The following is a 26,912-nucleotide window of genomic DNA, read 5'->3' as shown; positions in this document are numbered from 1 at the left end:
GAAACTCTAGTAGTAACTCTAGATATTTTAAGGACGGATTTATTGAGTGTGTAACTTGTGTACAAAATTCTTTTAATTATCTGAAAGGTTGTATTAGAGACTATTTTGATATTGTCCCCTTTTAAATATTATGGTGGCACTATTTATGCTTTTTATTAACAAGTGGACAACGATGGTTTCTTAAACCACTAGACTAATGGTGTGAGAAAATCAGGGAAGGTTTTTTTTACAAAAGATTACATACCTTAATCTTGTTAGCAGCCTTATCTGTAACGATGCAAGATATATTATTTTGTATACCCCAATCATCAAAAATGGAACTTAAAGCAATCTTGATATTTTCAGATATACGGTTAACACTGTTCTCCCTTTAATGGTTTTGTCAAAAGGACTACAGATTTTATTTCAAAATAATTTGTAACAAAATTCCCCCAGGCACTGTCAAAAAAGACTTGCTCTAGATATTTAGTATCTAGATAAGTTGGTGTTTATAGCAATATATTTTACATTTTCTAAGATCTCTTTAATTTCTGATAACCATCATTATAAATAATATCTTTCATTGCGTTTTCTGTTATTGTAAATTTACTTCGCAGAATATAACAAGGATACACTAACTATAAAATATCTAAAACCAGTATCATGTTTTAGACTATTCAAATTTTGCTGCAATTAAGTTGGCTTTTAGTAGATGTATGCACTTTAGGGCGATTAAAGATATACATATACATATTGATAAAAAGAAGACTCTAAATGTTTAAAATTATGAAATAACAAGTTTATTATAAATATAAGAATATTTTTCTCATACTAAGTACCTAATATCTTTTATATCCTACAAATTTACGGAGTTTGCATTCCTTTCTTAGAGATCATTACGTGATATTTAATGCTTTTGCACATTTCACACAACAACGTACCTCAACCATCAAGTAAATGAATCATCTTAATTGGCCGTGAGTTCTCTAGGAATGATGATTTTATTTTTTACACACATATTCTTAGAAGACATTAGTAGCTTTAAGCTAATACATTTTGATATAATTATGAATTACTTAACGTGATAATTATTTTTTGATTTAATGATTATAAAAAAAATAAGTATTTCCGGAGAGCAAATTAAGATCGAACATGTGAGTTCGTTATTTATAATTATTAAAGCATATATTTTACAAAGGAATATGAAATATCTTGAGACACGTTTGAACCAAGTAGGTATATATAGATACAATCAAAAAATGTGTTAAAAAACTATTTTATAAATAAACTAAATTAAAGCTAAAAAACGGATTTTGTTATTTTTTGTTACAGGGGTGCGTTTTTAAGAAAGTTGTGAATTTGCCCCTAGGCACTTGGGTGCATTTAGTTGAATTCTATGCTATTTTCGTACATATACATTTACAGAAAAGTTGTTCAAAATTAAATTTCTTATCGAAGCGTCACCTTTTATAAGAGAGTCGTCTAATTCTAAAACCGGCCATTTGCAAAAAGTGCAATTTTCACAAAATGAAGAAAACTGATTTTTGTATTAAGCCTCTCGAAAAAAAAGTTCTTATTTAACCATGGGCTATCTATCAGATAATGTATCAAATTGCAACTTGTTATTTTGGATTTAATTAGCTCAGTTATTAAATAAAATTAAATATGTTTTCAATATGGCCGGTTTTGGAACATACAAATCAACTGGGCCGTTTTTGAAACTCATTTCCCTGAACATGTCCGGTTTTGAAATAAACTAGCTAAATCACCTATTGTAATAAAACGTCATTACCCATTTCATTGTGCTTGAAATTTGTGTTCATATGTTTTTAAACATCAATAAAATCAGAATTACTCTTATAGTATATTTTTATTAAAGAATGAATCGAACAAAAAATAAAATTAAAACTTAAAACACGCTTTTCAAAAACGAATAAAAAAAGAAACATTTACACGTGGCTGTAATTTTCGTCAATATTATCCATTGCCATCTTTTGCGTAAAACAACTCACATCATCGTTATGCACAGCGTGTTCAGACTTGTTATCCTTTGTACCGGTATAAACGTCACATCTCTATTAATTTATATTTTAAATAATTATTTCATTTTAATTTCTTTATTAATTTATTAATTTCTTTATCTTCAGTTTAATTTTTACTATTTTTTATTTTAAAAACAGTTGGCGCCCTCTGTTTTTTCTTTTTTCCTCTGTCTATATTTTCTCTCTCTTTCTGTCCCGTAGAAAAAATATTTGCCCTCTCTCTTTTTGTCCGGCAGACTATTCTATTTCGTGTTGACAGATAAGCTAGTTTCATGATATCTATAGCAACATCCTATGACATCTGTGCTAACTTCATTTAGTCTCCTATTTTCTGTCAAAACAACTTTTCTATAGTGGCATTATTTTTTGTCTCTTTTTGAAATTTATAAAAGAAGGCAAAAATTATTATAAGACTCATTTTTATGGTCTACAAATTCTCTTGGGGTAAGTACTTTCATTGTGATATTTATTCTATAATTCTGACCGCATTTCCAATATTTGTAACCTTACTTTCTTTCGAAAGCACATTTTTTTCTTATATATGCATTAGGACTCTTTAACAGAATTTAACTAAGTAGTAGCAATCATATTTCATTTTATCCTTGCCATACGCTATTTGTTTAAGTGTAATTTTGTAAGATGGCAAGGAAATTAAACCTTTCTTTTTGATGTGTTTCTAATGCAAGTGTTCCTTATATTTTGGTTTATTGGTATATCAAGACTTTATTGGGTTATTTGGATTTGTTGACCAGATCGAATTGATTGGCTATATTCAATTTTAAGAACTACTAATCAGGACATACAGCCACATGTGACTGCAGCTCTCCAGAAGCCACAACTTCTAATTGGAGGACCTAACAGCTAGAACACACAAGCAGCCCATCGAAGCAATAAATAGCAATAATTATTAACTGTTAAGCTTTGGCAGGGTTAATTATTGTTTTTTATTCTTTTAAATAAATATGTTTGGTTAAAATTTGTTTTATTTGCTATCAACTGAGAACTCAGATTCAATGCCTAGTTTAAGACAAGACGAACTCATCCTTGAGATACTGAGCTAGGTAAGGTATATACGATAAGCTCCTATGGTTGATTAGGGTATTATTTTTACAATAGTACTTCAATTCTCTTTGGTAGTCTTATCGTTACACATTCCTTAATAGCTTACGATAATAGGAAAATTGTTCAAAATTAGCCCTTTCTTCACCATAATTATTAATTAGCAACTTTTCTACGTCATTAAGCTTTAATGGGTTGATGTTTACCATTCTTGACTGTATTGTCTCCGTCCGCATTTCCCCGAGGTTCTTCCTTCTCTTTAAAATGCTTTTGTAATTTCCCATATTATGTTTATGCGCGACTTCCCCATGAACCAAAATTTTGCCATTGTTATTTTTTTTAATAAAAAACCTCTTTGTAGGCGCACATTTGAAGTGCCACTGCCCTGGCTGCTTGACTATTTCATGGCAATACTCCTTCCAGTCGTATACAATGCACTTATTTACTTGAGTTATTACAGTTCCGTGCTCTTTAAAAATGTCAATATATTCCTCTGGATTCGCGATGACTTCTTTCCAACTACTTTTTCTATCCTAGCGAACACATGATCTGAAGGCAAGAAGCTGTGACCAACTACAGGAAAAATAAATTGGATTTTCCTCACATGTTCAAGAGCATGTCTACTTAATTAAAGCATTAACATTCCGAGGATAGTTGAATTTTTGTTCTTCCCTGGACACCCATCTGATACTAGTTTTATTCGGGTTATACTTTCATTAAAGATAGTGTTCTGTAGTTTGTGGAATAAGGCAGAGGCAATTTCATTTGAACCTTTTCCATGCTCTACATCATTCCATGTGTAAATAAACACATTGTCTTTGTTCAATGACGCTTTTGAATCGCCCTGCACAATGGTGAAATTGCACTGATATAGCTGCCTGGCATAGTATGCCGATTGATCCGGGACCCTGGGTAGAGTTTGAGTTTTTTGACAATCAAAAGAAAATGTCATTAACATTGGGCCTTTTTCTTTTAATTCAGAATAAAAAAGCTTTTGCTTTTAGAGAATGGAGACGTTTGCAACACATTAGATTTGCTTTTTTTTGTTTGTCCTTGTCTATTTTTATTCTTTCCACTAATTCGATGCAGGTAGAACATGCATCTGTCCTTGGAGTTTCAAATCCAATATTGAAATTGCAATTAAAACCAATACAAAAATAGCTTTCTTTTATCCACAAATTTGTGGTAGATTGTTTTTGATATAAGCGCCACATAAATTTAATATTCAAATAGCTTGGTAAATAGATCCGAATAGCGGTTGTATTTCGACAGTAGTGGCTTTCTATGCCTCTAAAGGTTTTAATAAAATTCTTAACGCTTTGTAATTTTTGAACAAAATGTATAGTTCTCCTATTTCCTCCTCTTGTTTCGAATGGAACCTTTCCATGTTTCTTAATACAGGCAAGGATTTCTTTGTACACGGTGCTTAGTTATACCAACGTCTTTAAAAACTTTTCCCTACATACACGATACAGTTTTAATCTCTTATTAGGAATAAAATATTCTGTTGTTACCGTTTTAACATCCTTGTGTTTACGATGAGGTTGAATTCCATCAACATACTTAAAAATAAAACAGTCTTGGGTTGATTTTGTTTCATTCCTATAAAATTTTTGATGGAACTTCGTTATTTCACTTTTTGTAAGTTCGTTACATTTATAAATTTTCTTTTTGTTATGTCCGCACATATCAATTTTTGATGGACCCGTAGGACGGTACCTAAAAACGTTTTATTGGTAATTAAAATTGATACATAATACTGTTTAACACAAAAACAAATATGATTCTATTCAAACAAAAAATAGACAAATTACACTTTAATAGTTCGCTTGATAATTAGGTTAGTACATACCTCTGTATTTTGCTCTGGTTTTTCTTCCAATTGCTCTCATTTCTCTTTCTTTTTCTTGTTAAATGAACTTCTTGTGGAATTAATGAATCCATAAGTTTATTTATGCAGATAAAATTAATGAAAATATAGAATATTAAACCTTTACAACGATATGTGCATAAAAATAAACAAAACAATTATCTATGGTAGTTTCATGACGTGAAATTAACCTATCAAACACACGTTGTCGGTGGCGCGCACTATCACTGAGTCGCCGAATTACCGCAGTTGGCCGGTTTTGGAACTAACCCTCATCTTTTAATATAGTTTAAGTATGGTAAATGGCCGCTTTTAAAATTTTTGCATTTATCACAAGGAAGCTTTCAAGAATCTTTAACTTGTATTTTTTCTTAATCTTTTTTTTTAATTTTTTGCAAATAGCCCTTTTTGGAACAAGACGACTCAAGTTTTCTATACAAAAATATATTTAAAAAACGAATAAAAAAAAACAGGAAAGCAAGTAATTTTTTTTTTTTTGCCCCAAAACTTTTTTCTGGCGGCTGCGACTAGAATATTTTTTTTTCTACATTAAGATATATACAAAGCATCACAATTTAACGAACCATATCTTGGTTACTATTAGTCCTTTAATACGTTACAATACACTATTTTACAGTACCGGAAAGTAGCTTTCCTTTTTAGTTAGTAATGCATATACCTAAATGTGCAAGAAAACAAGTTATAATGAGAAATTTAAAAAATAGATCAGTTAAAAACAGTTAGCAAAAATCATTAAAAATGAGTAATTTTGAAGAAATGTGTCTTGCTTAAAATAAACCTTAGAACCTTCTACTGTAAACCATTTTAAAGATAATTGTTTTTTTTTAAATAGATGTGATATTGTATGTACCTATAATTGCGTAGAAAAAAGTTATAGGAGAATGTTTCCGAAAAAATAGGGAAAATGGTCAAAAAATGTGTGGCAAGTTTAAAAAATTACAAGATTTACAGTATCTGTGATACTGTAAATCCTAAATACTTTTATCAAACGTCATTCTAAAGGGAAAGAAACGTTATTTTTCTTTACAATAATACCCATACCTATAACCCCGTGAAAAAAACTCACGTGTTCCTGTTTTATGTTTGCTTTGTTTCTTGAATATATTTTTGTCAAAAAAAAAATATTTTCTACTTTAAAAGTTAACATTTTTATAGAAAATTAAATTTCAAAAAACTATTGTGTAGATATATATGTACGAAGACTGTATAAAATTTACCCAAATACACTCTACTACATAGCTACAAATTCACCACTTTCTCAAAAACGCATCCCTTAATGGTAGTACTCCGCAGTTTTTTAATATTTGGAAGACCATTTACGATATGAAGTAATAAAACCCCTTTAACGTTGTAGTTCCTTTCTAACATTATTAAAAATTCATAAAATACAACTTAAACCATGAAAACAATTACCTAATTCTTAGACACATTCCGCTATCAGTTGTCGCATCTATTTGACCTTCGGTAACCGATATTCTGTTTGTCTGATTTTTTACCAACTACAAAGTTCGAAAATGTTCGAACTGAGTAAAGATTCAAATATAAGCCATAGGAAATCAAATAAAACTTCGAAAGCTGTACAACGACATAATTTCTCATAATAATAGCATAGTCAAGAAAAATGTATGTTTTAAAGAAGTTTAATTGCTACGAAATGGAGAACGTATCACATCAGTAACACCTGTAACATACAATTTTACAGTACTTTCCTTTTGTTAAGTAAAAAAAAACAAAGAAGCCTACTGAATGTCATTTATTTTTAATTAGGTAGATACTACCACTCCTAAAGGTCGAATATAGACAAGCAGCCTCACGTCTTAAAACACAAACCACTCCGCTTACAGTAGCAAACGAAATCATGGAAAACTACCACATTGTCCTGTCGGAAGCCGCCCCCTTCAAAGCGCAAACCACACTGGCCCGCTGTCTACCAAACACAGAATTACTACTTGAAAACCATAACGACCCGAAGCACTTATCGTCAGACATTCCCTAAGGAAAGCCACCCTAGAGACGATACACACCAAGTACCCAGCACATGAGTGGCTCCACATCTACTGCAATGGATCCTCGATGCCGGACTCGGGAAGAACAGGAGCAGGATATGTCTCAACATTCTTCAAAGGCTCTGTAGCTGTGGGTGCCCCTCTCACCAACTACGACGGCGAAATTGCTGCTATACACGAAGCTGCAAAAAATCTTGAGAATTTCCAACACCCCCAAAAAGTTGCCTTCTGCATCGACTGCCAAGCCGCAATCCTCGCCCTATCGACAAATCGATACACCGACTGTGCCAAAACAATATCTTGCCGCGTCCAACTATCAAACTTGATGGAAAAAGGGTGGCTGATTACTCTACAATGGATCCCTAGTCATGTCGGTGTTGAAGGAAATGAAGCGGCGGATGAACTTGCAAAAGAAGGCACTACTCTTCCACAGCCCCCTAGCTTCCAATCGTACACATCAGCAAAGTCCACCATTAGAAGAGGAATCAAAGCGAAGATAAAAGAGCAGCAAATACAAGCCAGTGCTGGAAAATCTTGGGCCCACCTAATAGAGTCACCAATCCCTCGCAACTTGCCGAGACCCATTAGTGTAGCCGTGTTCAGAACAACTACGGGGCATGACTACCTGGCCTCCCATCTACATCGCATCGGCGTCCGCGAAAATGACAACTGTCCACTATGTGATCAGCCCCAGATGGATGCTGCTCACCTTCCAGAGTGCCCAGCCCTGAAAACAGACCCACCCCAGGAGGATGAAGATCGCCTACGAGAAACGGCTTGTCTATACTGGTCAGCGCGCCTCCAAATGGTTAACATGCCAAGGGTGGGCGTTGGCTAGTAAGTAAGTAAGTAAACTCCTAAAGGTAGTTTTTACATGTAAACATTTATGAATCATATCACTTAGGAAAAGCCCAAAATATAAAGATAAATGGAAAGAAAGAATGCAGAGTAATAAACATAAAACTGGATCATGGGTACAAAGGACAAAAATCAATAATAAGAGGACGAAATAATGTAGGAACGGAATGGAATACGGCCTGTAGTTTATACATTGTTGTAAATCTTCTTTGTTTTCCAATAAATAGGTACTAAATATTGCTTACCAGTGCGTTTGGAATTGGTCCCACTTCCATAATTCTAAATATTGTGTTTATATGGGATTAAGCAACAATTGATTGTAATGAAAATTGCATTTTAACTAAAATTTGACGTTTTCATTTCAACTAAGGAAATCGTTTTCAAAAAAAGTTATTTAAGAATTGTGTGAAAATAGTATAACCCCAAAAGTTTTTGGGGGTTATGTCTATTTAAAATGGCCGGTTGATTTACTTGGCCACAGTGTTGCATGCAACAGACATGCTTTTTGCTAACAAAATCCGAGGACGTATTTTATGCCCTGGGTATATCAAATTCTAATTATTTTGTGAGCTTCTGCATTAATTCTATGTGCAAATTACGATACATTAACCCCGATTGTCAGCAGTATTGCAGTTCAATAGTCCAGCCGATCAGCAGTTTCGACACATATTGCAGACAAGTTGTCATCAATTAATTTCATATAAATACTGTAAATTTTCATTTTAAAGTTAGTTGTAATTATATTAAATAAAGTGCTGTTACTCTGTAAGTTGTACCTTTAAAAGGGCTTTTTTAAAAAGTACCTTCGGGAGTGACAACCCTTAAGTGGCGCATTCAGTAGATTAGTGGGAGAGTCTCCAGAAGATCCTCGTCGTTCTCAAACGTTTACCCGCTACCGAACCCAAATCCAGGGAAAACTGCAGCTATTTAACCCACGGATTCCAGGCAAATTAGCACAGAAACATATTTATGAAGAAAGCTGAAAAGAAACTTAAAGAAGAAAAGAAACTTGTACCTAAAAGGAATGCATCCAAGCATCATCCTATTACTGTAAGCAAATTTCATCTTATTTCTAATTCTAATATTAATTCACAAGTATCATCCTTTAGAATAAGCGATTCTCTTTCAACAATTTTTGAATCTAATATAGAATCTAGTGAAAATATTAAACCAGATTTACATTTAGTTGATAATAATCATATTTTTAAAACCACAAATTTGTTTGAAATACCTTCTATAATTATTACACCAGCATCCATTTCAAATAATTCTAATATGGCACCCATTTTTGATGTTAATAAAGACCTTTCTATCGTACCACATTACGACGGCAATCCAAATGAACTCCACAATTTTATTGATGTTATTTCCATGCTTCTAAACCATTTCTGGGATCATACAAATCCCGAAAATTTTCAAAATCATATGCTTACCCGGGGAATTATGAACAAAATTAAAGGAAGAGCCAGAGAAATTATTTCTGTATACGGCTGTAAAGACTGGCCGTCAATAAAATCAATTCTTGTCCAAAATTTTGCAGACCAACGAAACGAAAGCTCATTAACTAGAGATTTAGTTAACCTTCGGCAAGCTCCAAACGAAAACCCCCATCAATTTCATGAAAAAGTTATGAGTCTTTTAAATACCATTTCAAATCATATTGAATTACACACGGAAAATGAGGAAGTTAAAAGAAGTAAAAAAGAATTTTTCCAACAACAAGCTCTAACCACATTTTTGGCAGGCCTAAGAGAACCCCTAGGATCAACGATTCGATCCATGAGACCACCCAATCTCGCTCTTCCTATCCAATATATTCAGGAAGAAAATAACATTAGATATCTCCAAAAAACTCATAATTATTCCTTGCCATCTTCTAATAAACCATCTGCGACTTCACAAACACAGAGATCCAATTTAACTCATACACCTGCTCCTACACGATGGCAGCCTGAGGTGCCTAAGCCCCAATGGCCACAGCCATTCTTTAGACCAAATCAAATTCCTGTGCAACAACAATCATTCAATAATAGTCCAAGAGGGACATTTCAACCCCCTAGATTCCAACAAAATCATCAACTCACTCCACATGCACAAAATTCTAGGGCTAATCAACCCAATTTTCATAAACCAGTTCCATCTCAATCATATAAGCCAACTCCTATGAGCGTATCTACACGCCAAACCGGCTTTAATAGACCCCAATCTCAAAGAAACTTCCGCTTTCAACAAACCGCCAGCCCCCGATTCACCGTAGAAGAACTCTTTAATATCGAACAAGAGGAAAATAATTACGATGAAGGTATAGACAATGACACATACCCAGATTACACTTATTATGAGCAAGAAAGCCAAGAATATGAGGAAGATGTAAATTTTCAAACGTTTCAAGACGAAAAAGAAGAAACGTAGTAGAATTGCATTCCTATGCCGACAAAAGAGAGCTTCCTTACATTAAAATTCAAAATCCCCCTCTTAAACTTCTTATTGATACAGGAGCCACTAAATCTTTCCTTAATCCTGATATAGCCAATAAATTCTACAAGAATAATATTAAATATGAACCATTTATCGTTACATCAATTTTTCAAAATCATTCACAGGATTATTGTGGAGAAATCCCAATTTTTCCCGAATTTAACTCCGATATTAACCTAAAATTTTATCTTTTCAAATTTCACAAGACATTTGACGGTCTTATCGGCCTCGATAATCTTAAACTTCTAAAAGCAAATCTCGATTTTACCCAAGCTACTCTTACTACAGAGCATTCTATTCTTCCTATTAATTACTACGTCACAAACAAAGCCCAATTCTATACAGTCCAGCTAGAGCCCCAATCAATTACCCAAGTCCGCTTACCAGTAAAGGAAACATCAGGTACAATCGTCATCCCAAGACAAGAAGTCGAAGGTGCCATCCTAAGAGAAACTCTCACCATTGCCTGTAATCAACTCGCCTGGACCGAGCTAGTCAATAACACCGATGAATACATCCAAGTAGCATTAACTGATCCCATCAAAAGTCAACCCATAAATCTCGAGGAATATCATATATATACGTCAGATATCATACCTACCGAAGACAGTAATCTAAAAGATGTCGATCCTCTCCTTAGAACCGATCATCTTAATACCGAAGAAGAATCTCACCTAAGACGACTGTGCAGGAAGTTTGCAGAGATATTTCATCATCCAGACGATCCTTTAACATTTACTAACCAAATAAAGCACCATATACGAACCAAAGACGAAGTTCCAGTTTATACCAAGTCATATCGGTATCCACACATCCATAAAGAAGAAGTACGTAAGCAGATCACTTCGATGCTTGATCAAGGAATTATCAGACCGAGTCAATCACCCTGGTCATCTCCAATCTGGGTCGTTCCAAAGAAACCAGATGCCTCAGGAAAAATTAAATGGAGAATAGTTGTCGACTACCGGAAGGTGAACGAGAAAACCATCGATGACCGATATCCAATTCCAAATATAACAGACATTCTGGACAAACTAGGACGCTGCCAATACTTCTCAACCCTAGATCTAGCCAGCGGATTCCATCAAATTGAAATGGCCGAAGAAGATATCCAGAAGACTGCATTTAACGTTGAAAATGGCCACTATGAATACATGAGAATGCCGTTCGGACTCAAAAATGCACCCTCAACATTCCAGAGAGTAATGGAGAACGTACTAAAAGGACTAATAGGAGAAATATGTCTGGTCTACATGCACGACATTATTGTATTTTCAACCTCTCTTCAAGAACATATGGTAAATCTTAAGAAAATTTTTGAAAGATTAAGAGAAACAAGATTTAAGATACAAGTTGACAAATGTGAATTCCTTAAGAAAGAAGTCGATTTTCTAGGTCACGTCGTAACCTGCGAGGGAATTAAACCAAACCCGACTAAGATTAAAGCCATCATAGACTATTCTGTACCAAAAACAACAAAAGAAATTCGAGGATTTTTAGGATTACTTGGTTACTACAGAAAATTCATAAAGGACTTTGCCAAAATTACAAAACCACTTACCATATGTCTTAAAAAGGATGCAAAAATTGAACACACCGAAGAATTCTTAAACTGTATCAACACCTGTAAAAGCTTATTGATTAATGAACCACTTCTGCAATATCCAGACTTCACTAAACCCTTTAACCTCACGACTGATGCAAGCAACTTCGCTATAGGAGCCATACTATCACAAGGTCCAATAGGAAATGATAAACCTATCGCCTATGCATCCAGAACTTTAAATGAAACAGAACTGAAATATTCGACTATCGAAAAGGAGATGTTAGCAATTGTGTGGGCTACTAAATACTTCCGCCCATACCTTTTCGGACGAAAGTTCAAAATTTTATCTGACCATCGACCTCTACAATGGCTATTTTCACTTAAAGATCCAAACTCAAAGCTTGTCAGATGGAGATTAAAGCTGGAGGAATTTGATTACGAAGTAATATATAAAAAAGGCAAATCCAACACCAATGCAGATGCTTTATCCCGTGTCGAAATTCACACGAAAGAATTAAACAGTGTAGACGAGAATATGGAAGAAATAATGAAACTCCTCTTAAAAGATGACGATGATATCTCCATGATTAATCACCCCAGTTCCTTATCCGATCTGGAAGAATTTCTAACCGACCCAGCCGAAGAGTCTCAAAAAACTTTGAATCCGTCAACCCCTTTAGGTGACTTAGATAAAATCATCCAAAAAAATCAAACTGCAACGTTAACTCCCGAAGAAATAAAGATAATAGACGAAATCCTACATGAAGACAGCAAACAGCAAAAATCTAAAGCTCAGCCATCAAACTCCCAATACTTACAAGAAGATAACGATACAGATGTAACCAAACATTCCACGGCAGAAAATCCAATAATGGGAATTCCAATTAGCGAGAAACCACTAAATTGTTACAATAATCAAATAATTCTCAAGATAGTAAACTATAGCCCGGCGAAACCAATCATAGAGCAGTGTTTTGTAACAAAGAAGAGAATGTATGTCCAATTGGAAAAAAATGATCTTCACAACGACATTTTCCAGTTTTTCAAGAACTATATAGATCCGAAAAAGAAGTACGCCATTCTGTTCGAAAATGATGAACTCTACAAATCCCTATGCAATATTCTACGAGAAACTTTTAAAAATTCCGCATTCGATCTTGTCAAATGCAACAGCCTCCTAGAAGATATAAACAGCACAGAGAGACAGAAAGAAATTATAGAGAACTACCATCAAGGGAAGACTAACCACAGAGGAATTAACGAAACCGAAGCTCAAATAAGAAAACGCTACTACTGGCCTACGCTAAAAAAAGACATCGAAGAAGTTATCAACCTTTGTGATACGTGCCAAGCTAACAAGTATGACAGAAATCCAATTAAGCCGAAATTTATGGTAACACCAACTCCAACAAAACCGTTAGAAATCATTCATATGGACACATTCCAAGCTAACGGACAAAAATTCCTTACAATAATTGATGCATTCTCGAAATATGGCCAAGCATATCCCATAGAAGGATCCAACGCAATAAATGTCCTTAATGCCTTCATGCTATTTATAACCCACCATGGACTCCCACACATGATAATCGCAGATAGTGGAACCGAATTCAAAAACGGCCTTGTTCAGGAATTTGTCGATACACACAAAATTTCGATTCACTACACAACACCAGATAATCCACAATCGAACGGAATGATAGAACGTTTTCACTCTACAATTTTGGAACACCTAAGAATACTTAGAGAAAAAAAGAAGACTCTGGGTATTAAAGAGCATATGTTGTATGCTATTTTAGGATACAACAATTCCATTCATTCATCAACTAAACAAAAGCCAATCGAAATTCTAAATGGCCATATCAATCCCCAGGATCCATTTGACATCGATATTAACAGAACCCTAATAAATAACTATACACAGAGCCACAGATTAAAGACAAAAGAAATCTACAGTGAAATAAACAAAAAGCTACAAGAAACCAAACAGAAAAATATTGAAAAAATAAATCAAAAAAGACAAACACCAATAACTTATAAACCCAGCACAAAAGTTTACACTAGAAAAACAGTAAAAAGAAATAAACTTCTTCTGAGATTTTCTTCCCGCATTGTGAAAAATAATAATCCCGTAACAATAGACACTCAAGATACGTCAGTACACAAAAAGAACATCAAACACCAGCCAAAGACTAATGCTAAAACTGCTTTACAGATGTACCTTAGTAGCAGCCCAACAAGTTCAAATTCAAAACCTGAAGGACAATCCAGGAATCCTCCCAGTTAAACTTGGACAAGCGAGGATACAGACCAGCACTCATGACTTTATCCACTATTTCCACCTAGAACCCATCGCAGAAGAGATTGAATCCATAGAATCTCAGTATATCACCACCAACAGAGCAATAGAAAATGGACTTAGTCAACCATATTTTGACAGCCTACAAAACTTTGATAAAACTGTACAGTACCTCCTCCAAACAGCAAAAGAGAAACTAGACACAATATATCCAAAATCCAGAAGCAAAAGAGGACTTATAAACGGATTGGGAAGTGTAATAAAATCTATTTCTGGTAATCTAGATCAAGAAGATGCTGAAAGATACAACGCTGCCATTAAATCACTTGAAAATAACCAACAGAACATTATTACTAACATCAATAGCCAACTTAGTCTCAATAAAAGAATAATGACAAATTTTAACCAAACAATTTCATTACTTACACACAACCAAGAAATCATAGCTGAAGAGACAAGCAAAATTAGCTTAGAGATGAACCAATTCGTTTTCGATTTTAATGATTATATGCAAGTTCGAAATATCCTTGACCAGATAAATCTAAATTTACAAACAATTATACAAATACTGGATGATCTACAAACAGCAATTACATTTGCAAGAATCAAAACTTTACACAACGGTCTCATTAAACCTGAAGAAATAAAATGGACCGTGCAAAAGATGCTTGAACACCACCCTGCATCACAGATTCCCTATATTCAGGAAGAAGACTTAACCAAATACTATGAAATCATAGACATTGATGGTTACTACACGAATCACACCCTTGTTTTTATTTTACATTTTCCTATTCTTCATTCCAAGTCGTTCACATACTTCCATTTATACTCCCTTCCAACTAATAATCACACAATAATCATTCCACCTGGTCCATACCTAGTCCACAACTCAGACCTTTTTCAATATATGGATGTACCATGCAAAAGAAGCGAATCCAAATCATTCATCTGTCCTGAGAAATTTCCACAAGAGAATGACCAGACTAATGACTGCATCATCCAAATTCTCCAGTTAATCAATGATGCTGCCCAATGCCAAAGTGTTCCCGTCACTGTCACTACAACGATCATTTAAAAAGTATCCGATGCACACTACATTGCCGTTTTTCCAAAGGCTACGAAAGTATCTACCCATTGCACCACCACTGAAATAGAAGTACTCGAAGGGACCTATCTAATTGAGTTACCGCCAGGATGTGAACTACGAACCAATAATGAAGTTTACATAAATTCCAAAACAACAATTAAAGAAGAACCACTAACATTACCAAAAGTCAAGACCACTAGTATTCTGAAGAACCACCCAATAGTCAAACCCCTAAAATTGGACAGAATTCCTTTAGACGAACTACACAAGTTATCACAGGAAGAAGAAAGGTTCCAATCCATCCTTCCAACACAAATGGACCACAGCTACATATGGACACCACCGATATATATACTGGTAGCAATCCTTTTAATTTTTGGTTTTCTCAAGCTACGCAAACTGAAAAAAGAAAAAGATGAGCAGAATCCAACCACAGCAGAAGACATCCCTGACCAAAGCCCAGAGTCCTCAGAAACAGTTCACAGAGTTTTGTTCATCCCTCACAAAACTTCCCCAGGGGATGGAGAAATTACGATACATTAACCCCGATTGTCAGCAGTATTGCAGTTCAATAGTCCAGCCGATCAGCAGTTTCGACACATATTGCAGACAAGTTGTCATCAATTAATTTCATATAAATACTGTAAATTTTCATTTTAAAGTTAGTTGTAATTATATTAAATAAAGTGCTGTTACTCTGTCAGTTGTACCTTTAAAAGGGCCTTTTTAAAAAGTACCTTCGGGAGTGATAACCCTTAAGTTGCATTATACGCTTGTATATATGTGTGTTCGTATAACGTGTTTTTGTGTTGTATGTTGCATTATGTATTGTGGACAATGTGTCTTTAACTTTCTTATTCCACTTTTGTTAGTATATTCTTGTTGTTTATTTCTTGTTTTGGTATATTCTACACATTTTTCTTCATTAAGCAGTTTAACAGCTACTTCTGTGATTTATCCTTTTTTCAGGACTGTCTCTTTTATGACTATCGATTCATCTTTAAATTTTACTGTGTGTTGCTTCTCCCAGACATGATGTTTGTATATCTGTGATCTGTACGTTTTTCGATGTATGTTTCATACACTTTATCCTGACACTTTGCAGGGGTTTTGAGGTTTTTCCCAAATTAAAATTATTTCATTCAAAGAATAATTTAGAGATGCAGATCTCTCTTGTGTGTTCTTAGGTGTGATTTTGCACAGAGCGAATCTTAATGTATTGGTTGTTTTGGCAGTTTTTGTGATGTTGTACTTATTTTATAGCCTATTTAATTTTTCTGCTGTAACGTCTTAATCTTATTAAGACCAGGGCATTAAGTAACACCACACTTCTGGAAGAAACGAGGGGAAAAATTCTTCGAATATCCCTAAGGATATTCAAGAGAAAAACGCTTACCGTTCCATCCATCAGAATGGTGCTCTGCCCGACAGCTCAGCCCTGGGTTCGTTCCCTGTTCATTCTCTCCCCAAATTAATCCCAGAAAGGTACAGGAAATAAAAAAAACTTACGAAGTCATAGTAAAGGTATATTTATTTATTAAATAAAAATAAACAGCATTTAAATTATTATGAATGTAAAACGAAAATAAATTTTTAAAATGAGACTCAAAGATTCTGCCGGTTGCCGGTATAAAATATTTAAAGTATTGTTACGTAAAAATATGAGTCATATTAAAAACCTGTAAACATCTTGTTTATTCACTTATGTTTTAGATTTTACGAGACCCTTCCATTAGCTGGCAGAAATTTATCAGAAACCGGTCGGACTATGACCCGCATTTACCATCTAGTATAAATCAGAGGGATTCTCCTGAATTCTAGGCCAGTTGTATTTTTATATTTTCATTGAAGGAGTTAGTTAATATCTGAAGACCCGCGCCCGCGATTTTAATTGTAGCGTTCGTATAAAATAAATTATGTATTATTAGTGGTTAATAAACTTATATAAATTATCGTGCTTTTTAAGAAATTAAAATAAGAACAATATAATAAATTAATAAAGACATTATAAATTAAATAAAGACATAGCAGTTAAATAAATTCATAATAGTATATAAAAAGTACTCAGCTTTAGTTTATTCTGAATGAGTCGTTCAGTTCTCCAGGAAGTGTTCCGATCTTTGTAGAAGTTAGCTGCTGTCGGTTGATGGTCTAGATAATATCCCCATGTTGGTAAATGGGTTTCAAATTATGTTCTGATGCATCAGTCGATTTAAGGTAGTATGGGTGGTTGCTGATTGTTCCCCAAAGTAGTATGGTTGGCTGTTGTTTGCTTTCTAAGATTGTGTGGTCGGCTATTGCTTGCTCGCCACGGTAGTGTGGTTGGCTATTTCTTGCTCCCCACGGTAGTGGCTAGAAAATTCATACAAAGATCAGTTTTCTCCCAAAAGAAAAGCCCGATCAGAAATAAAGCTAAGTATTCAGAGAAAAACGATCTCAGCAAAATCTCTGATCACAGCGTGGTATTAATAAAAATAAATTTGTAGGAAATGATTTTATTAATAAGATATTAAAGAAAATAAGGTAATATAGGTACATATATACAGTAAAAAAAAATAAAAGTTAAATTGTTTTCAGCTTTATTTTAAGAAAGAAAGTATCTGCTATGCAAAAGAAAACAAGTAAAAAACAGAAGCCTAAAACTAGAAAAAGATACTTACCCGTGTATACGGACGAATAAAAATTTGTATCTGCTTTTATAGAGTAGAACGGCTACTAAAAATATTTATAATTTAGTGAGGTCGTAGTTTATATGGAATATAATGTACGTACTTTATATCGGAAATGTATTATTTAAGCAAAATAATCTACCTTTATAACAACAATTGTAATACCGAGTCAAGCGCCAATAATAGTAGCTTAATTCAAATAAAAAAAAGTACATATTTTATAGGTTTACAAGATCGAATTAAACGACATTGTTTATTACGTAATTCGTTATTTAAAAAAAATTTCTAGCCATATTGGACTATTGTGCATCGTCAACCGACAATGCGATCAATGGTAATAAAATAAGTTTAGAACAATAGCAAAAAGAATTTAAAAGATTTTGAAAACTTTAATACCGTTAATAATAACATTAATAACTTTAATAACTCTCACCGTGCTTAATTAATGGAATTTTTTTTTTATTAAGAAGTATTCTTTTTGAAAACTCCTATCCTCGTTCCTTGATTAAGAAGTGTCTTTTCTCTAAGCGTTTTGATTCTTTAGCTAATGATTTACCCAATGGTGACCAATTAAGGTCAATCTTAAATAGTACAGTTGCACAATAAGTTAATGAAACTAACTGACGACAGACAAATAAGTTGCATTGTTAAACGATCTTTCTACCAAAGAGTTCTTTAAGCCATTGCTGGTATAATTTAGTTTCCACTTAATGATAAACTAAATTATTTAAAATATCTGCATTCCTTTAAGTCTATTGACTATGTAACAAACGAAGACGTATGCTTTGAGTACCACCTCAAAATTTACTAAATGTTGGTTCTTGGTCTTCGTAATTAGAAATCTGAACCAACCAAATAACGGGAAGCGTTTGGTGGTGTGAAAACTTATACGCAATATAACACGTGCCGAAACTCAAAGGAAATTATTAGGATAAGAAATTTAAACGATTTCTTATTTAAACAAATATTTTAACTGATTCGTCTTGAATTCACCATGACGAAAAACAAATCATAATACCAATACTTAAATGTTTGTGAAATGAAAATAATTATTTTTTCTCTCATGGTCAGTTGTACGTAGTGTTTGTTGACGTAGACCAAACCATCCACTTTGTTCATTCCCGCACTTGGCAAGACAATGAAAAATATAGTATAGCATAAGGCCCTTTAATAAAAGTAATCGTCGCGAGCGCAACCTATTCAGCAAATGGTTACATTTCTGCCACGTGAATTAGGTCTTTTATAAACTTTGGCTGAACTTAATTAATTTGATCTGAATATAAAAAAGTTAATATAAATCACTATAAATCAGTTCTCCGAGTCACATGAGTATCAAGAAAAAAGCTGCACCTATAAGCAAAAATTCTAACTTTTCATTCTCACCCAAACACGTCAGTTCAGACTGCCCGGTACAATAAAAACAAGGATTTGCAAATTTGCTTAGTGACAATATTATCAAGTATTTTAACATCTAATTTAAATAAATTGTAAATTTTTTAAGAAACCAAATTATATACTCTAATGTAAACTTTATATTTTCTGTATAACAAAATTCTATACCAAATCGTCTTTTTTTTTGTTTACAAAAAATATTTATACCATATTGTTTACTTTATAGAGGTACTTTTGTTTGGATGTCCCCGCAAAGGCACACATTTAAACAAACAGTAGGAAATCTCGACGAAAATTAAGATAAGAATCGAGAAAGCACGATCGACTTTCATAAAACTAAAAAAATCAGAATAACACGAGAAACAGTCACAATATAAAATTTGAAATAAAAGTTCGTTTACTAAAATACTACGTACTCTTCGTTTTCTATTGTATAGAATGGAGTTATGGACCTTAAGTGAAGCGTCACTGAAAATACTCTTAGCACTTAAAATGTAGAGCTATAGACTCGTGTTGAGGATTTCCTGGATAGAGAAAGTTACTAGAGAATCTAGTTAGTAACACTCAAAGATACTCTAGGCGATATAATGTGCAATGAACAACGATACGACCTACTTCTGACGAGGTTCTGAAAAAGGATATCCTGGCATCATAACCTACGAAAATAGTTTAAGTTGACGACTACCAAACTTTTTAGAGTCGCAGCCTACAAAGTCAAAATATATATGTTTGATGTCCAACATCCATATCGGATAGACAACATAAGAAGAATAACTCTTAGCAGTTGATTCCTGTCTATTTATTTTAATAAAAAAATAATATATAAATATCAATATACTGTATATATTATTTTAAATATTGGTAATTCCAATGAGAAGAAAACGTTAGGGAAATTAATAAATAGCTACGCCCAATTTACTGCAACGTGACGTAGCTTTACTTTTACAAGAAATATGCATCGAATAAAATAGAACATTTATCGAGTTTAAAATTCTGTTCGAATTGCTATATATTACTTCATAAGTTCTGGTATTTGCAATACTATTGTTCTACATAAAAATTGGTAATAAGCCTTTTACCACAAGACAAGCGTCAATCTCTACCACAAAGGGATAAAAATCGAATTTTTGTCACACACTTATCTGATGTTCTCGATTTCCCACAATATCTCAGATGGAGCAATTGCTGATAAAACAGGTTGCAGTCACGATTTAGACAGTGGTTTAGCAACGTATTTCATTGTTATTTTAGGGACCGTACTTAATAATATTGTTGAAAAAGTTTATCTAGTCGAACTATATTCTTGTAATCGGTCGTAGGTATTTTTATAACGATAAAAATAAAACGACAACTATAAAGATATTTGTAATTTTTATGCCTTCTTTAAAATTTATCTTCAATATATAAGCACGAAATGCCTACCGTATCGGTATGATACGGTATTTGTATCTGCCAAAGAGTTCGTGATGTGTATTTCCCGACACAATATCTAATTGTTTTTATATTTTTCTTAGTCTTCAAGTATCTAGGACCTGCGTATATTTTTGTTTCATTATTGGAACCATTTTTATTTGTATCATTCTTTTAGTTTTTTATTAATTTTGTATTGTTCAGATATCTCGTTTATATTAGGCCTACAGCTAACACCTTTTTTGACTTATTACTTTTTCTTGCTTTTTGGTAAAATCCTATTGTGATGGCAAAAGTTGAAATCATATCTTTAAAAATTCTTAATCTATTTATACATTGTAATGGTTTTACTTTCAATGTTTTCTTTTTATAAAATTTAGTATTATGTCCTAACTCCTAACATATACGGTAAGATACTACCTTATGTAGTACTGGGGCAGTAGTACTACGGGCTTACCAAAGCTCCTCCAGATATTTTAGTCTATTTTAGATTTTTTTATTTTCTCTTCCTAATTATCAAAAAGCTGAAACCCAAATCCGCATTTTTGAATGTTGTAGCTGAAATCCTATTTACAAGTTATAAGTTACATTTTTCTGCGTTTTGAACCTAGTTTATAGTGTAACTGTTTTATTAGTTACTTTAAAATAGGAATTCCGGTTGAAACCGTGTTCAAAACTGGAGTTTTAAATAATAAACAAGTTATTAGGTTGTTTTTACATTATAAACAAATAAAAAACTTACCGCTACCGAAACGACTTTATTAGATAATATTTTGTTTAAAATTAGTAAATCCATTTTAAATTATGCCAGAATACGTAATAGTTAAAAATACACAGAGTACAGGATATAGCTGATATATTAAGGTATTAACTGTAAATAGGTTTTGACAGATTTATTAAATTTCATGGGGTGAAGGCAGCACTAGCGGTAAGTAGACTTGAAATAAAACTTTAGACTTTGGACTCAGTTACTTTAAAAGTAACTGAGTCCAGAAAGAGCGCCTGAAGTTAAGAACAGTTTCGAACAAGGGTGGCATTGACGGAAGCAGAGATGTTTGATGGAGTTTTTACGGAACTGGTATGGATATAATGTACAAAAGATTTAAAAAACAAGGCTTGCATTTAACCTTACATCAGGAGCCTTATCATAGAAAGATTCCACGTGTGATGCCGAAAAAAGGTAATATTTTTAAAGGCTTATATTAAACTCATCTACAGAGGAAGGCAGTATAAAATAGTTCGTCTTCTCTGTCTATTTTAAGGGTGATGAAAAGATCTGCTACCAGGTATAGTCAAGGAAATCATTACCTACAGCAGAAGACTACGTAGTAAAAGACATCATTGTCTAACGCAAGAATAAGAATTTTAAACTAATAATGTTAAGACAAACAAACATTTACAGTAGAGGTAACTGTTTGTTACATTTTATTTCAATTACATATTAGTAATTGCTCTTATAGGAAGTAAACAAATAATCAGAATGTTTCAGAAGAAACCTCGTGTTCCGATAATATGCGAATTCGATTTAATCTGGTCACTCCAACTTTAGTGGTTTCCAAGATCCAAAGTCTCTCTGTGAAAGAATATGTACAAATTAGATATGTGGAGTGACTAAAGCTAGTAATAGAAATGGCAAGTGAGCCCATAGTGACAGTTAACTACAAAAACTACCAATATACTATATATATATATATATATATATATATATATATATATATATATATATATATATTATATACATGTATATATACATTCTTATATATATATATATATATATATATATATATATATATATATATATATATATATATATATATATATATATATATATATATATATATATATATTTAACGTGATTATTTCGACCAAAAAACAATTTATAAATATGTTGGAAACATCGGGTATGTGGTCAATATTAAATAAAAAATCTTTGTTTTTTCTAAAGCTCAATATTTCGCCATTTATTTGATGGCTTCATCGGGAGTAACTGTAAAAAACAAACATTTCAAAACACTGACGTACACTTAGATTTACAATACTTACAGAAATTAAAAGATTATACACATAAATAAAATATATATATGTATATATATATATATATATATATATATATATATATATATATATATATATATATATATTATGGATATTTTAAACTCTTTAAGGTTTGTTCAGCTTTCGAGTTTATTTAACTCTTTGTCAAAACATACTAAAAATTAAAACAAAAAACTACATTTCAAAACACTGACGTACACTTAGATTTACAATACTTACAGAAATTAAAAGATTATACACATAAATAAAATATATATATATATATATATATATATATATATATATATATATATATTATGGATATTTTAAACTCTTTAAGGTTTGTTCAGCTTTCGAGTTTATTTAACTCTTTGTCAAAACATATTAAAAATTAAAACAAAAAACTACATTAGACCATGAAGTATCTTTATATATACATTTATGTTTGTAATATACATTTTAGTTTTCGTCTACTGCTCCAGTTTCCTCAACGACCTTGTAACACTTAAATTAAACGATTAAAATATTTTATAGGTACCAATCCAATCCTGATCCTGTTGTTCTATACCGAAAGTTTACCAAACGCATCTCATAATATCGTTTCTATAATGTCAGCTGAAGACTTGCATAATTCGAACAGCGACATTTGAATTTTATTGAGAAACAATAATAATTGTTTGCACCTACTCGAAAGCGAAAGTCAAAATTGGGTTTTATGAATAATAATTTAACCTACAATGAAAAACATTACAATTTTAATATTTGAAATATTTGTTACGTTAATGCGAGTCGTTATAGGTTATTATGTTAGGCTATTACGTTTGCAGGATATGTACAAAAAATAGGACGAAAAGGAACTACAACTTTAAAGGGGTTTTATTACTTCATATGGTTAATAGACTTCAGATATAAAAAACCGCGAAGTGCTACGAGTTGCTATTTAGTGAGAAAGGGGTGAATTTTTGACTATGCACTATGGTGCATTTGGGCAAATTCTATGCAGTTTTAGTACCTTAAAATTCACATAAAAGTTGTTTAGAATTAAATTTTCTATCGAACTGTCACTTTTTAAATTCAAAAATAATTTTTTTTTACAAAAATATATTCAAAAAACCAAGCAAAAAAAAAAACAGGAACACAAGCGATTTTTCATTTTTGCCCCATAATTTTTTTAGATATTGTTTTATAGAAAAAAAGTCACTATAGTGCTTCTCTAAAATAGCGTTTGGTAGAAGTTTAGGAATTACAGTATCCAGATACGATTTCTTAAAATTTGCCACTCACACCATTTTTTGGCTATGTTCTCTATTTTTTCGTAAACATTGTTCTATAACTTCTTCTATGCAGTATTTGATATACAAAGCGGTACATTTAATTGAAATAAAAATAACTATCTTAAGGATGGTATATAGTAGAAGGTTTTATGGCTAATTGTAAGCAGATACGATTCTTCAAAGTTTTCTGCTGTTAACGATTTTTAAGACTATTTTTAAATTTTCAATATAATTTTTTTCTTGTACATTTGTGTATATGCATTACATAACAAAAAAGAAAACCTATTTTTTGTACTTTAAAATAGTTTATTGCAAAATATTCCAGAACTAACGATAATCAAAATATATATGGTTTGTCAAATTGTGATACTTGCAACGATTTGTATATACCTAAATGTACATGGAAAGAATACACCAGTCGCAATCGTCAGAGACGAAAATTCCATTGAACCTCTAAAAATCATACAAACAAGCTACATTTTTATAAGAATATCAATTTTGACACCCCAAACAAGGTGCAAAAAAGTTACCGCTCCCATCCCTTAGGCTTTTAAGGGCTAAGAGAGGAGAAACGGAAATCATCGATTTACCAAGAATTTGTACGCCGTAGAAAAAATGTACTCCTAAGAAATGTAGCTGAGAAAATGTTAAACAAAAATGGTTACTCGCACTTTTGCTGTAGTAGAAGAAACCGTTCTCTCAGAAACAACGCTTGAAGCGACCGTTGATTTTAAATGTGTTACGCATGTGAAAGAAATTTTTTAAATAAAATTTGTGTCATCTTGGCGATCAAAATTCGACAGATTTTGATCAGAGTGTAGATTAGGAACTGTAGACAAAAATTAAATAGGTTTTAAAGATTTTTGCATTTTGTCGTAAATGTAAAAGTTGTTAAAAGTAGAAAACTTTGAAGAACTGTACCTGGCTTAAAAATTAGTCCTATAGCCGTTTACAGTAAACCAATGTTAAGGTAATTTTTTTTTCTTTCTATTTAATGTACAATTTTATATACCTAAAACTGCGAAGACAAGAGGTATAAAACACTTTGAAAACTTGTATCTTATATACTGTTAATTGTAAAGATTTCTACTGTAGGTACGTAATTTTAAAGTAAAAGAATAAAAAAATGTTTTCTGTATAGTCATGTCTATACCTTTACAACCATGGAAAAAGGTTATAGTGCATAAAAAATCGCGTGTGTTTCTATTTTTTTTTCGTTTTTTGAATAGATTTTGCCAAAAAAAATTATTTCTGACTTTAAAAGGTGAGAGTTCGATACGAAATGTATATCTTAATAGCATTTCTGTAGAAATTAATGTACTTAAACTGCATAAAGTTCACCCAAAGGCACCCTAGTGTATAGGTACAAATTCAAGACTTACTCAAAAACTCACTCTTTTAAATGGTAGCACTCCGCAGTTTTTTTATATTTGAGGTTCATTAACTATATGTAACAATTAACCCCCTTTAACGTTGTAGTACCTTTCTAAAGTGCATAATCAATAGCCCATTAGTAAATATTTACATTTAGCAATGAATAAACCATTACGCTCTTGTTAAGTATTCTACATGTTTCTTTTTTTAACAACCTTAATGTATTATTAATAGACTTCGGCAAATATGCATATTGCATATTTTGCATATTGTGCATATTTTATGCAAATATTTCATATTTTGGCATATTTGTATAAAAGTTTGCATAAAGTGCATAAAAGATCAGATTTTTATACTGTATTTGAAAATTTTTAAACATACCAATTTATTTCAATTCTTGTATAAAATTTTGTAGTCATTTTAATCAAGAAATGATCTAAGTACGTAATCTCTACAGGTACAAAACATTTACAATTTCAAAGAAGATCAATTTAAGTAGCCCTCAACATTCTTAGAAAGTCTCGGTCACTGAGGCATTCAGTTATTGGATAATCGCTAAGGGTTCGCTCATTTGCATTTTATGATCTAATCCCCAAATCTATCTACAATTTATTGTATCTTAACAGCAGGTAAACGGCTAATAGTTTTGTTCCTAATTTGGGGATTTTCCAAAATCTCCCAGTTTATTGAATTAGGTACCTAAACATTTCTAATTTGATGCTCAGATTTGTAAATCATTTTTGTTTTGATATTCAAAGCGTAAACACTCGTTGTGCGTAACAAAAAGGAAGATTGTGATTTTATAATGCCTAAAACAACCAGTGCTTCAACTTGGATTAAACCTTATAAAGAGCTGTCTATGGATATGGGAAAAATCTACTGTTCAGTCTGTGGCAAAATTGTAAGTATCTAATATTTTCTATTAAATATCTAATATTTCATACATACAGGGTGTTTCCAAATGACACTTACAACGTTTAACTGTAGATACTTCTCGAAAAATTGAACAAAACGATATAGTTAATGAGGGGTCAAACTTATTTACTTTTCGAGATACAGGGTGTTAAAATTAAAAAAAATTAAATTCTTTTAGTTAATAACAACAATAACTTTAAAACTAATAAACGTATTTACTTGAAATTTAGTACTCGTAGGTTGTTTTTAAATGAAAAATAGCTTCCTTTAGTGAGAAAAAATTGTCCATGGTACAATACAATGGTGTGTATTTAGAAAAATTTTTCACCTTTACTTTTTTTCATGAAGTCAGCTATTCTAAAACACAAATATTTTTATTGTAATTGAATTAACAAAAAAAAAACTTTTGTTGAATTTTAAAATAAGTTATATGATGTACTAATGGTTAGTAACAAAAACTAATTTGTGGAATAATACTGCATTTAAAACACTTAGCGAGTGTTTTTTTTCCAAACCAGTTATTTGATTAACCAAAAACACCTTGTATATTTTTATATTTTAAAGGTTGGGTTAAAATAAAGGTTTTTATTTTTATT

This window comes from Diabrotica undecimpunctata, chromosome 2 (genome assembly GCF_040954645.1).
Source record: "Diabrotica undecimpunctata isolate CICGRU chromosome 2, icDiaUnde3, whole genome shotgun sequence".
Lineage (NCBI taxonomy): Eukaryota > Metazoa > Arthropoda > Insecta > Coleoptera > Chrysomelidae > Diabrotica > Diabrotica undecimpunctata.
The sequence above is the reverse complement of the archived record's forward strand: the minus strand, read 5'-3'. Positions refer to the sequence as shown.